This window comes from Anabrus simplex, chromosome 4 (genome assembly GCF_040414725.1).
Source record: "Anabrus simplex isolate iqAnaSimp1 chromosome 4, ASM4041472v1, whole genome shotgun sequence".
In the NCBI taxonomy this organism is placed as follows: domain Eukaryota; kingdom Metazoa; phylum Arthropoda; class Insecta; order Orthoptera; family Tettigoniidae; genus Anabrus; species Anabrus simplex.
The window spans coordinates 233,089,496-233,105,161 of NC_090268.1; the positions used below are offsets into that span (position 1 = coordinate 233,089,496).

Below are 15,666 nucleotides of genomic sequence, written 5' to 3' on the forward strand. Positions count from 1 at the left end.
TTGTAGGTTGTAGACATCCCGTAATGGAAATGGAAAACAACAAGTGGCACAGTCAACAGATGAGAATAATAAACCAGAGTTAAAATGGCACACTAGTTGGAAAAGGTTCGCCATCCCTGCCCTAGGTTATTCGCAATTATGTCAATCATAGTTGGCTCTATCAAAAATGATGTTATGACATAAAAAGCTCGAAAGTGAATTTAAAGTAAGGTTAGTTTCAAACATTTCTAAATACAGCCGATCATTTTCAAAATATTAGCAAGAGACTATTACCTCTCCCGTCCTTTTCATCCCCTTTTCTACTTGAATGTCATGATACCAATTAACCCAGCGTGTAAGTTAGCACAATACTGTAAAATACATGCCGAGTTTCATAAAACTGGGCGAGTTGGCCGTGCGGTTAGAGGCGCGCGGCTGTGAGCCTGCATCCGGGAGATAGTGAGTTCGAATCCCACTGTCGGCAGCCCTGAAGATGGTTTTCCGTGGTTTCCCTTTCACACCAGGCAAATGCTGGGGCTGTACCTTCATTAAGACCATGGACGCTTCCTTCCAACTCCTAGGCCTTTCCTATCCCATCGTCGCCATAAGACCTATCTGTGTCGGTGCGACGTAAAGCCACTAGCAAAAAAAAAAAAAAAAGAGTTTCATAAAAGTATGTCCAACTGTACTCGCGCGATACTCGTACAACCGATATGCATACCGAACCCCATCGTACAACAACCCTGATGGGTCTTGGCCTACCAAGCGACCGATGCTCAGCCCGAAGGCTTACAAATTACGAGGTGCCGTGTGGTCAGTGCGACGAATCATCTCGTACGCGGCCGCCATTTCAACGTTAGACACCTCCTCAATACTTGAAATCACGTAGGCTTAGTGGACCTCGAACCATCGCTCAGATTCAGGTAAAAGAAAATCCTCGCCGGGAACCGTACCCGGGTTCTCAGTATAAGGGGCAGGCACGCTACCCTAGACCGTGGTGACGGCAATACGTACAGAACAGGTCTAAAGTCTTTGCATAACAAGGCAAAGATGTTTTTATACTTTTAAAGGGTAAACTTAAAGATTCCACATTTACATTTTAAGAACATTCTTCAAATTATATCATGTATTTTAACTTGACTCGATTTGTTCTGGGTAATTTCGGACAAAAGAGTAGCGTTACAAAGATATTGCAAAGTTTGGACTGGGAAGACTTGGGAGAAAGGAGACATTAGTAGACCAATAAGCTTGAGTGGTGTCTTTAAAAGTAAGAAAGATCACAATATGAAGATGAAGCTGGAATTCAAAAGGACAAATTCGGGAAAATATTCGTTTATAGGAAGGCGAGTTAGGGATTGGAATAACTTACCAAGGGAGATGTTCAATAAATTTCCAATTTCTTTGAAATCATTTAATGCTATGAAACCAACAGATAGGGAATCTCCCACCTGCCAACTGCTCTAAATGTAGATCATTTGTTTTACGTCGCACCGACACAGATAGGTCTTTTGGCGACGATGGGATAGGAAAGGCCTAGGAGGTGGAAGGAAGCGGCCGTGGCCTTAATTAAGGTACAGCCCCGGTATTTGCCTGGTGTGAAAATGGAACACCAAGGAAAACCATCTTCAGGGCTACCGACAGTGGGGCTCGAACCCACTATCTCCCGATTACTGGATACTGGCCGCACTTAAGCGACTGCGGCTATCGAGCTCGGTAAATGTAGATCAGTAGTGACTGATGTTGACTAACGTTTTCGACATCCCGAAACGTATTTTAATGTGTAACAATTTGTGACCTTGTTTATTTTACTCATAAGAATTTTCGGTTGATGCTGTCCCTAAACTTGTTAACGTCATTCTAATTAAACGTTTTTCTTTTTTTAAATTGTAAATGTGGATTCTTTTATTGTACCCTTAAAATGTATACCATCGACAACACGGGCTTTGCAATGAAATTCATTTTATGCGAAAGATTTTTAATGAAACAAAATTATCGTGTTCATAATGTGCAGACACAAGGTAATGGAGATATGGCTCACAACTGTCCTGCTTCTTGGCTGAATGGTCAGTGTACTGATGTTCGGTTCAGAGGGCCCCGGTTCGATTCGCGGCCTGACCGAGTGTGGTTAATTCCTGGAAGCTGGTGTTCGTCTAATACACTTCTCTCCATTTACATACCATAGGGACACGCAGTAATGAATACATCTCTCCACAAGGGTTGGCGTCAAGAAGGGCATCTGGCCGTAAAACTGTATCAAATCCCCATCAAGTACTGACCTCAATAACTTGGGAAGAAGGTCGGGAAGAAGAAATAACGCTACGTAGGTCGATGACAAGAAGTCCGTCTAGTACTGCTATCAGGCTCTCCTTTCTGTCAGTTTCAGTTTTACCGGGCAAGTTGGCCGTGCGGATAGGAGCGCGCAGCTGTGAGCTTGCATCCGGGAGATAGTGGGTTCGAATCCCACTGTCGGCAGCCCTAAAGATGGTTTTCCGTAGTTTCCCATTTTCACACCAGGCAAATGCTGGGGCTGTACCTTAATTAAGGTCACGGCTGCTTCCTTCCCATTCCTAGGCCTTTCCTGTCCCATCGTCGCCATAAGACCTATCGGTGTCGGTGCGACGTAATGCAACTAGCATGTCCATGAAGTTAACTCAGCCTGCATAAAAATGAGTACCAGGTTAATGCCTGGGACAAAGGCGGCCGAGCATAGGCCTAATCACTCCATCCACGAAGTACAGAGCCTTTGCCTTCCACTCCTCCACGGGCTTTTATGGCCTGAATGGAGATGACTTAGCTTTCTTTTTTTGTTTTTATGTTGTTGTTTTTTCCTGCTTTATATAGCACGTAGAGACTGTCTTTCTGCAGCTACTGTACATGGGGCGGAAATAATAGCATATGGAGATAACAATTATCTCCGACCTCTCTTTCGGAAATCGAATACTGTGCATGTTTGGTAATTTTAGCCTGGCCATTCCCACAGAGATGGGGTAGGGATGATAGTGGTCGGCCAGCGGGGAGTACGCTACATGTTATTCTAAAAAAGAAAACTGCCCGGTAGAGATGACATTATTTCCAAATACAGCTCCAATCGAGTTGTGTGTGATAACACCATGAAAACAAGCTCGTAAACGTCGAGTGTCCCCAGATTGACTCTTAGAGGTCATGAAATGACCCCCTGTGGACGGTATCTGTCCTAAGAGGCAGTTCAACAGAAGTAACCAAGCTCCACACTCAGAACTCTGCTCTGCGTAATTGACCAATTGCCGCCTTTCGTGAAGGTAAATGGTAGCCGTGTGACTAGTATCTTTTTCTTAGGTATATTTACAGTTATGAGTCAAAATTTACAGGTTTGATGCCATCATCAACCCTCTGTTGATCAATGGGAGAGTGGCGGCTTCCGGATCCTAAGAGGTAGCGGAAAAAGTACATTTGGCACGCCATGTCGTACGATGTTGGCAAATAAAAGATCTCTGGTGACAAACTTGGTGTTTGCTCGATAACATTAAAAATCAGCCAAAAAACGACCGACAGAGGAGAACTTTTTCTTTAAACGGTACGTCGAATTTGACACGCAGACAGTCTGGATGGCGTCAAATGAAACGCTTGCACAGGTTAACAGAGGCCATACAATTATTATTATTATTATTATTATTATTATTATTATTATTATTATTATTATTATTATTATTATTATTATTATTATTTACCCTGAAAGTCGACATGACGTAGTTTGGTGACGTTTTAAATTTGCAATGTTGATAGCAACAAAATAATACGAAAAGCAAGCTCATGGAAAATGTCTAACACCATGAAAATTAACTCGTAAATGTAGTGTCCACAGACTGACGCTTAAAGGTAATTAAATGACCCTATGAATGGTGTCTGTCCTAAGAGGACAGGAGTAACCATGCTCCACACTCAGAACCCATAAGCGTTCTCGTGAATTTCCTGATTAGTTTTGATTTTTTTTTTTTTTTTTTTTTTTTTTTGCTAGGGGCTTTACGTCGCACCGACACAGATAGGTCTTATGGCGACGAGTTTTGATTTTTAGTTGAACGTCTGTTGTAATGAAAATATAATATAATGATAACCAGAACAGGAAGCTAAAATCTGGGCTCCCTTTTCAACTACCTTCACTTAGGTGGTGTTGATTACTATCGTAGGGGGAAGTACAACTACCAATTCCTCTTAACATCAATTGGGGGTGGGTGGTGGGGGGAAGGGTTCGACCCATCGGGAAAAGAAAGTAATGGTAATAATGATAATAATTGGCTTTACGTCCCACTACCTACTTATACGGTTTTCGGAGACGCCAAAGTGCTGAAATTTAGTCCCGCACGAGTTCTTTTACGTGCCATGAAATCTACCGACAGAAGGCTCACGTATTTAAGCACCTTCAAATACCACCGGACTGAACCAGGATCGAACCTGCCAAGCTGGGGTCGGAAGGCCAGCGCCTCAACCGTCTGAGCCACTCAGACCAGCGGGAAAAAAGAAAGTGAAGGGCGTGGAAATTGAAAACTCCGTAAGTCACACAAACCTAGTACCGTCGGGGTCAGAGAGAACGCGGGTCAATCAAGGAAGGAAGATGAAAGAGAAGAGGCTGGCACAAATAAATAGAAATAATACAAATCTAAGGGCTCCGTGGTCGCGGCTTCCCGACATTTGGCAAAAGGTAATATAATTTTTTTTTCTTTGTTCGTTGCTTTACGTCGCACCGACACAGATAGGTCTTATGGCGACGATGGGACAGGGAAGGGCTAGGAGTGGGAAGGAAGCGGCCGTGGCCTTAATTAAGGTACAGCCCCAGCATTTGCCTGGTGAAAAAATGGGAAACCACGGAAAACCATTTTCAGGGCTGCCGACAGTGGGGTTCGAACCTACTATCTCCCGAATAGTGGATACTGGCCGCACTTAAGCGACTGCAAGGTAATAGACTTTGCGCGTGACTACAATAAAGGAATGTAATGCAATTGTACTTACTAATTCATTAAATATTCCCATTATTTTATTTACAACCCTCGTATAATAAATACTATTACTTGTCTGACGTCCTACTAACTACTTTTACTGTTTCCGGAAACATGAGTCTCGCACTACGAACAGGACCAGATGAATTTTAGAGAATAATTTGTGAGTGCTATAAATACAAAAATAATGGGGTGAAATCATGGGTTAGCGACGTTAAAGTGAAAGAAATTGCTATATCACTAAGGACTGACTAATAAAGTATTCATAAATTTAGAGCACCGGACGCTAACAAGCAGTAGTTGGCATGGCCGAGACGTAATCTAACCTGGATCAAACAATAGTGCAGACACTACAGTCACACAGAACTGTATGCCAAGACGTCCCCAGCTTTCAGAAGACAGCAACCACAATCATTGTCTTCTACTTGCATCGCTCACTACCGCAGTATTTCCTGTTGCCGTGAACTTAAGTGCGCCGAGGCGGAAAGAGAAAGTTCAATGTTACAGAAGACTATGCTGCACTTCCCTAGAGAAATTCGCTCCTTCTGGCTCTCGTAAGAGCTCTTTATATAAGCAGAACGTGTAAACAAATGTTACTAATGGATGGAGTCGTAGTTCCAAGCAGATGATTGTCTCACATTTCACCTTAAAGAGTTTCTGAGCCAAATACGAGAGCAATTCAATTACATGACCACTCATTTGTCTGTTTCGTCGGTATATCAAGACAGAGAATCAGGGACAAGCGATTGACATAATGGTCATGACTGCTCATTGAATTTTACAGTCGGTTTCTTACCCTTCTTGGTGATCCAGAAAGATGAATACCAGATCCCAATGTTAGCGCCGTGTATGGTTGGCTTGGTATTTTCCGTTAGAGTTGAAGGTTCCACGATCAAGACTATTCACAAGCCAGTCACGAAAATAGCTCGTTATCTATATCCAGTGAATTACAGACTCCTGGAGTCTACTACATTGTACGTAGCTGCCGTATCCGTTATAAAGGTGAAAACATGCGAATGATTTCAACTATACTCAGTGAACATGTCTATCACACCAAGAACCACGACACGGACATTTCAGCTGCACATAAACAATCCTTTAGAAGTAAGAAATTGCTTTTGAAAGAAAAGATTTTTGTAGCTGTGCCCAGTGGCGGCTGGTAAAGAAAATCAGTTGTGTGCTGTAACCCATCCCCCCTCCAAAAAATAAAAATATTGAGAAACATACCGGTATGCGGTTTTCAAGAGGCTCTCCATTAATTTTTCCACACTGAACAAACACGCAAACAACCCCAACACATATACACATTCCTCATTAAAAAAAACTGTAAAACTATATAATTAAACACACAATAACACTGCAATGGCAAAATATTCACGATCTCAAACACTTGGTGTGAGCGCATAAAAACAGAAATTCCCAATGTTACCAAAATCATTTGAAATAAAAGCAGCAACGTCGTAATGCAAAATTACATGTTATGTTTTTATATTGACATTTATAAACTAGACATTTTTATTAAAGAAAATCTCAATATCATGTCCTTATTTTGACAACATAAAAAGTACAATTTTTATAGTTCATCGATTTACAAAGGTGGCTATGGACTAGGCAAGCTGGGAGTATTCTATCCTATTTGGTATTAAAGGACCTGGCGGAAACAGCTCTACAGTATTTTGTTTTCCCGTTTGCTTTGAGCGATCCCCTCTTAAATACTACCGCTGAGACAAGAGGGTGCCATCTGCCACGTTCTCATATCGGTCGTAATGCAAGTGTGACTAGTGCTAGTGCTGCCTCTCTGCGGTCGAACGAAGAATCGCTGTGAAGGGATGTCTTGGCTGTTGTTTCCACAGCCTATCCCAAAAGTTGGGCACGCATGCGCAAAAGGGAAAGAGTTCCTGCTTTCTGGCAAAAAGCTTAGACATTTTCGCTGAGCTGTGATCTTTGGTTGACATTTTTTTAATGCACTGTATTTGATTGCAGGTAATATTTTTAAAGTAATTTATTTTTCAAATAGGCAATGTGCTGCAGCACTTCCGCACATAAGGTACGGCCGCCCCTGGCTGTGCCCAAGAATCTGGAAAGAAAAATCCGAGAGGAAGTGTTATTGGACCTTTACGTTTTCTTATATGTACAGTATATGTAAACTATAAATGACATGAGTTGAGTAAAAAAACTGGAACTACAGGTAAGGCTTTCTTCAGACGATGAAGTAATAAATTATGTATGAAGTAGTAAATTATAGGATTATGAGCAACTACAAAAAGACCTCGACAATGTGTTGAGATGGACAGCAGACAGGGTGAAAAGTCAGGTTGTAAGTTTCACCGTGACGAAACGTCCTCTTAGTTTCAATTACGGCATTGTGTTGGTGAAATGAAAGCACCTCATGGGGCCCACTGTAAATACGTAGGTGTTAATATAAGGAAATATCTTAATTAGGATCATCACATTAAAGAGGTTGTAAATAAAGGTTACTGACCTCTTCATATGATTATGCGAGTATTTAGGGGTTGTAGTATGGATGTAAAGGACGGGCCGTATAAGGCTCTGGTAAGACCCCAATTAGAGTATGGTTCCAGTGTATCGGACTCTCGCCAGGATTACTTGATACGAAAACTGAAAAGATCCACAGAAAAGCAGAATGATTTGTTCTGGGTGCTTTCCGACAAAAGAGTAGTGTTACGAAAAGTTTGTAAACTTTGGGCGGGGAAGACTCGGGAGTAAGGAGACAAGCCGCTCGATTAAGAGGTATGTTTCGAGCTGTCAGTGGAGAGATGATGTGAAATGACATTAGCAAACGAATTAGCTTCAAAGGAGTGTTTAAAAGTAGGCAAGATCGTAATATGAAGATAAAGTTGAAATTGAAGAAGAGAAACTGGGGCAAATATTATAAACAATTGATAGGGAATCTGCCACCGTGGTCTTCCGAATTTCCATACGACTGATGTACCCCTACTGGATTCTAGGTTATCCGTCTCTCCAGCAACAAATACTGTCTATGAAACTGGCCTCTGTGTCTGGCCTTGTATTTTCACTCCCAAGTTCAAGTGAGCCCCGAGGACGTCTTTGGAACGTATGGAATGTGGCTTTTGCCTGGCGGTCAGATAATAATTTTCTGTGACTGTTCTTATGATAGGGAGGTATTGTGTTACCATGTTTGCCCTGCATTATCGTAATTTCTCAATACAGGTAACTAACATATGTTAATTTTGCAACCTACCTCTAAATTCATGTTCCACCAATCAATCAATCAATCAATCAATCAATCAATCAATCAATCAATCAATCAATCAATCAATCAATCAATCAATCAATCAATCAATCAATCAATCAATCAATCAATCAATCAATCAATCAATCAATCAATCAATCAATAAAAAAATGACTACTTATCTGCATTTAAGGCAGTCGCCCAGCTGGCAGATTCAAAGTTGTGGGGTAATGTCAGCTTTATTCGGGTACATCAGTATTCTCCAGTCTCCTCGCTATACCCGTAACATACAATATACATATTCACTGAGATCTCAGCCTTGAAGACCCATGATTAGCGGGTCACGATTTGAACACACTGAAGACTAAGGACGTTAATTAGTAGAGAAACATGGCACAAAGTAACGCCACCTGTAGATGGGTATATAGATGTATACAATTAGTAGTGCATTTCGTTGTGGGGATATCCTTGGAGATTCTTTCGTGGGTGGCCCGCCTCACCCTTTCAGGGTAGGGAATGAAAGCAATAAAAAATCCTCTCGTCATCAGCCATGTGAGCTTGTGAGTGTAGGAACTATCTCTGTTATTTAGGATCCATGCCAATCTTACCTCTTAATATCTCTTTGCTTAGCATCCTCTCAGTAACTCTTTGAGCAGTTCCTCTTTTGTAAACTCATTCAGCGTTCAGGTTCCACAGACCTAAGTCAGCACAGGAAGCACAGCACTGATCAAATACCGCCCTCTTCAGTTGGTAGTTCGTGTTGCGGAAAACCAATAACATATCTTTTACAATCATATCGTTTCGGCCACTTGCGACCATGTTTGACGTTTTTCAGCCGCTCTGGATTATTATTATTATTATTATTATTATTATTATTATTATTATTATTATTATTATTATTATTATTATTATTATTATCGTCCACCGTTTTTACCACACCCTAGTTGGTTGCGGGTGCGAACTGTGTCGCACATCTTAATGTGGCCTTGTTAAACGATTGTATGTCCTTCCTGACGTCAACCCTATGTGGAGGGATGTACTTGATATATTATTTCGTGTTTCTGTGTTAGTTTGTTTTACAGTCGAATGCCTTTCTTGACACCAACTCTATATGAAAAGATGTAATCACTATTGCATGTTTCGGCGGTGGTTGGCAGTGTAGGGCGCTGTCTGTATATTAGGAGGAGAATGTTGGGACATACACAAATACCCAGTCTCCGAACTATAAGAATTAATCACAAGCTATTAAAATCCCCGACCTGGCCGGGAATCAAACCCGGGACCCTCTGAACTGAAGGTCTCAAGGCTGAGCACTCATCCAAGGATGGTCAATAATAATAATAATAATAATAATAATAATAATAATAATAATCTTTCTTTTTACGTCCACTAACTATATGGTATTTCGGAGATGCCGATGTGCCAGAATTTATCCCACCTTCTACTTCCAATATTCCACAACCACACGGCGCATTCCCGCAAATTCACTTCACCAACTGTACAACAAGCAATTCGTATTTGAAATAAAGCTAAGTTATGATAACCTTCTATCAAAGCTTTGAAAACGTATTACATTGTCAAGGTCTCTGGTCCACAGTAACCCAGGGCATACTCGCTTCGCTCGTTGTACAAACATCCTCGTGTCTTAATTATTGCCATTATAGGCTTAGTGCATAATGTACTATTTCCAATGAATCAGAGTGTCTCATAATATGTTCAAACGTATGACAGCTGTAATCTTGTAATGAATGCCTCATGAATGACCCATGCATTTGTCTTCTTGGATGTCCAAGAGATACGCAGTATCCTTCTCCAACACCAGAGTTCGAATGCATGAATATGCTTCCTGTCCCGCTTCTTCATGGTCCAGCTTTTATAACAATATGTAGCTATGAAAAAGACTAATGACTTTAGCATGCAAAGATACATCTGAACACTTGAAGATTTTATCCTCTACTTGTAGACAACTGAACATGAAAAATGACCGCGAATTGTGGATCTGATATGTTTATACCTGTGTTTCATTTTACGTATTTGTACATTTGTTAGTAATATTACATAGTTTTACATATTATGTGAATAATAGATCATTTTTTTTGTAAAAATCTAGGTAATTATTAAAAAAATTGAAACATGTGTCGACTCGTTGAATTTTCAGACTACAGTAAAGTAACTGTCGAATTGTTTTGGTATAGAATATACTTCAATTGCTAGAGTTGGCTCTAGAAAATAGTTCCTTTAAAATTGGGATTTATAACCCTTTGTTTGTGAAATACCGTAGGTCCGATTGCCTCAACTTCATACAACAACACTAATCCTTTCTCAGAATCTGGGATGGCTAAGTGCATTGCAATGGTCATTTTATCTGGTTACAAACCGAAAACGGGCTATTAGTTACGGGCTCAGGTAGGGTGTCAAATACCATTATGAGTGAGGTACAAAATTATTTTTCTAGAAAAGCTTAAGCACAAGAGAAAGCAAATAATGTGGCAGAGACAAGAGCATTGAGGTGAAAATGGCAGATGGACTTCCCAGGCTGCATCCTCATACCTCAACTGACCAGTTTGAGTACTAGGTATGTATGTATTTATTAATTTATTTATTTATTGTGAACATAACAGGTCATGAATACCAATTACAATGTTCACTACAATTGTTACTTAGACGTTAAAAAACAAAACAAAAAGCATTAGCTAGGCTATTCTTAAGAATTGTTTTTTTATTCTTATCTTTTTACAAGTTGCTTTACGTTGTACCGACACAGATAAATCTTATGGCGACGATGGGCCAGGAAAGGGCTAGGAGTGGGAAGGAAATGGCCGTGGCCTTAATTAAGGTACAGCCTCAACATTATTTGCCTGGTGTGAAAATGGGAAACCACGGAAAACCATCTTCAGGGCTGCCGACAGTGGGGTTCGAACCCACTATCTCCCGAATACTGGATACTGGGCGAACTTAAGCGACTGGAGCTATCGAGCTCGGTCTTAAAATTACTTCCAGTGACACACGTCACGTAAAAAAAACCCACAAGGATAATATACCTAATATTACATTACAGTAGGTTACTAGTGGTGTCCTATTTAGTCTGCTAATTTACGTGAAGTGCGCTTGTTAAAAATAGCTCAAATTACATCTAGTCTCGCGTCAAAACGAAGATCGTGGTCGAGTACTGAGGAATGTTTTACAACGGACGGGGAAGTGGTAATGTGCCACGTGTGTAACAAAACTATAGGGTGTTCTATAAAGTCACAACTGACGAACATTCACGTAGTGCGTTGTACACAAACACTAAACATCGTATATCTTATAAGCATGTACTTGTAATTCAAAAGGGGCAGTCAGGTTCAAAAAGTGAGTTTTTTAAAGAAATGTGCCTGGGAATGGTAGCTGAAAACAAACTTCAGGTGCCAGAGTATCGTTCATTTCTGGAAAATATTGTAATTGACCAATTCCAGATGACTCTACGCTTCAAAATAATTATCTGGATATGTGATGCCACAGGATATATTCAGAACTCCTATATTTGGATCGCAGAGGACGAAACAAACACGCCTTAGAACGCTACAATATCAAATCACACCTAATCTATTCAACACGCATCACAACGTGTAGCCGAAGAAGTGAGAAGTAAATTTACAAACGCAAATCATTTAATAGCGTCAACAATGACATTATTTGTGAAAGCCCCAATGAGAGTTCAATATTATAAAGGACATCTACAGCACTTAGCATTTTCACCTGAGCCTATCGTAACACGATGGAATGGGGCACTTGGATTAAAGCTGTTAGTTTCTACAATGAACATTTTGAAGCTGTTAAGTCAACTGTAGATTCATTTCTTCCCGAGATGGCTGCATCAGTACGCAATTCTCAGAATGCATTTAGTAAACACAGTGTAGTCAGTGATATTGCATATTTTCAGAGCAACTTTATTTGGATTGCAGAGAGCATTGTAAAACTAGAGACCATTAGCCTTCCACTTCAAGAATCCATGACAGTTGTGGAGAATTCTAAATTGAAACTTAATAGTACCATGACAGGACAAATCGATGTCAGAGTTTCTCACAAACTTCATGCAGTCTTGTAACGAAATCTAAGTTATTCAAATTTTCTATCCATTTGCAAGATCATTCATGGTAAACAAGTAGAGCCCCCGTAAGATATTTCACCCAGCTAGTTTTATCTTTTACTATATGCACCGGTGACTTCCTGCGATGTTGAACGGTGCTTCTCAGTCTGCAAGAGAAACATCACAATGGAAAATATGGAGAAGTACTTGGTGACACACTGCACATTACGATAAAAGAGTTAGCGTACTAACTGTGTTACTTAATACGGATTTAAAGACAGATTCTATATGAATTTCATTTAGTAGCGTTATTGGTTTCATTTTCAGGGCATGAGGGCAACGGGAATTTACGGTAGATACAACAATTCACCGTGAAATATACTTCGCGATTTACAGCGCATAGCATTCTTTTTTAAGTATTTGAAGTATTTTGATTATGCCAGTTTGATTATTTAATACTGTCAAAATTAGAAGATAGAAACAACAAACTTTGTCATAAAATACGGAGATATTTAAAACAATTTTACTGTCTCATATCTTAACTATAAGACGCAATGAAAATCCACAGCCTGTTTCCGGTCATTCGACTGGGTCACGAATGGAATTAATGAAGCCCCCATCTAGCGACGAGGATAGGAATTGTGCCGGCTGCCGAAGCCTGTCGCACTCCTCTGGGGCAATGATTAATGCCTGACAGATGAGGAGAAATGATACTGGAGAGTGTTGCTGGAATGAAAGATGACAGGGAAAACCGGAGTACCCGGAGAAAAAACCTGTCCCGCCTCCGCTTTGTGCAGCACAAATCTCACATGGAGTGACCGGGATTTGAACCACAGAACCCAGCGGTGAGGGGCCGGCGCGCTGCCACCTGAGCTACGAAAGCATAAGTCGTAATAAAAGGAATATATACGAAAAGTTTTGTACATTTAATGCGTTGTCCGACTCCATGGCTAAATGGTTAGCGTGCTGGGTTCGATTCCCGGCGCGATCGGGAATGTTAACCATAATTGGTTCATTTCGCTGGCACGGGGACTGGGTGTATGTGTCGTCTTCATCATCATTTCATCCTCATCACGATACGCAGGTCGCCTACGGGAGTCAAATCGAAAGACCTGCATCAGGCGAGCCGATCTTGTCCTCGGACACTCTCGGTACTAAAAGCCATACGCCATTTCATTTCACTTCATTTAATGCATTAATACTATTGCACATTTTAGGAATATTGCATATGTTACTATGTATTTTACGGATATTAGTTATACATTTAACTGATATTTACTACAATTTTACTAAATATTTCGTACTTTTATATTACATAAAGATCCTAGCCCAAAAATTAGTACAGAATCTGAAAAGCAAATTACCTGTACATGCAAGATAAATAATATACGTCACTTAACACTGTGTCTGTTACAATTGTTAGCTGTCTCCTTTTGTCAACATTTTGTCAATTACACACGGTAACATTATCTTACTTATACACATTAGTTGTCCACTTTGGGCATTAATTGATGTGATAGTTGGGAAGAATATTCCTTTGGTTTTTACATTCGAAGCGTAATATTTTTTAAGAATTGTTGAATGGCAGAATAGACTCTATAGCAGTTTGTAGCTAGTACCGTAACACGCGTGTGCTTGTTTGAAGCGGTTCGTGAAGTTACATTAAATTCCTTGTGAAAGCTTCTTGTTGTGTACGAAATCTACAGTATTACACTGAAAGAAAAGATAATCAGAATTCTGAAACGATTCACTCTCACATGAACGCAATGGAGAGTCAACATGTATACGAAACAGATGAGTACGAAAGCTGTCATGGTTAAAACGGTTCTTAATGATTAATGTTATGTATCTTCTCCTAGAACGTCATTTTGAGAACTATCTATGTTGGTGTTTAGAGTGCTCGTTGCTTTAACCGAGGTAGGAAATCCATTAAGACCGAGTTTGGGTCACGTAGCCTTGAAGATGGCTTTCCGTGGTTTCCTATTTTCACACCAGGCAAATGCTCGGTCTGTACCTCAATTAAGGCCACGGACGCTTCCTTCCCACTCATAGCCTTCTCCTATCCCATAGTCGCCATATGACCTTTGCGTATCGGTGCGATGTAAACCAAATCGAAAATAATGTCGAATCTATAGTTTTCGGGGTCACTGACATGAATAGTGACACTGCGGATTTTTTAAAAGTCCAAGTTCTGGCCCCTTAGGGATGGCGGCGAGGGAGGAGCGAGATATAAAAATAATAAAAAATTGTGTCGAATCCATAGTTTTCGGGGTCGCTGAGATGACCTTTTTATCCCTGAGGGATGGAGGGAGGGGTGAGATAAAAATCGAAAATTGCGTCGAATCCACAGTTTTTGAGGTTGCTGAGGTGAAAAGGGACACTCCGGAATTTTAAAAAGTCAAACTGCAGCCCCGTTTGGTGTAGGGGCGAGGGAGGAGTTATATAAAAATAATCGAAAATAGTGTCGATCAAACGTTTTTGGGGTCGCTGAGATGAATAGTGACACTTCGGATTTTTTAAAGTCCAAGTTCAGCCCCCTTTGGCATAGAGGAGAGGAAGGGTGAAAAACTAGAAATCGAGCCCGGGACTCGCTGACCATTCACCCGAGGAGCGGGACTCAACTGATATAATATGTTAGCATTACGGTTATTTCCATAATCGTTACATTCCTCAGTTTCACAATCTGTTTGTTATAATAAGTCATTATTACGGTAGGGCACTGGAAAACCATTAAATGGAGTCAACATCTCTTGACTGGAAATTCACAGACTAGTCAAAGATTTCCTACTCTAAACATGCAGGAATTCTGTTATCTGTTAACTTAACACGCCGTACGCAGTACGGTGCAGGTCATCAACCGCTGTTGTGACTCAACGGTACAAGACGCGGACTCGTTTCATCACACTCGCCTTCAAAACATACACAACACCATTGCTTTCTCGTGGGATCGTTGCACTCGTCCGGAATGACGCGTCGTTCTCTGTAAGGCTACACAACCTTGCGCAAGCCCAGAAAGATGACTGCGGTCCCTCACACGTGATGTCAAAATGTACAGCAAAAGAGTACTTTAACCCTCCACCAGGCGCATGGTGTACTTTAAACCCCACACTTCAGCAACACATTATAATAGTAAATATATCTTCTTCTTCTTCTTCTTCTTCTTGCGTTCCGGCCTTCTAAGGACCACGTTACAATTTCAATTGTTCCTCCTTAGTTGTTCTTTCCTTTTCTTCCAGTATTCTTTCATTGTTTCAATCTGTTTCTTTTTCCTGTCTTCAGTCCACTTTGTACCTGTTTTCTTTTCCTTCCTCCCTTGGAATCCTTCCATTTGTAAGACTTTCTTCCTAAAAATCTTTCTTTCCAATAATTCTTCTTCTCGTATGTTGTTACTTTACAGGTCTTTCTTGACTTCTTGAATCCAGGTGGTAGTTGAT

General features: G+C 40.6%; 1 protein-coding gene across 1 annotated transcript in view; it reads right to left on the reverse strand.

Moving 5' to 3' along the window:
• The window catches only part of Dip-C (dipeptidase C), a 1,401,195-nt gene that overhangs the window by 582,017 nt on the left and 803,512 nt on the right, over positions 1-15,666 (reverse strand). The gene's annotated exons all lie outside the window — the stretch shown is intronic.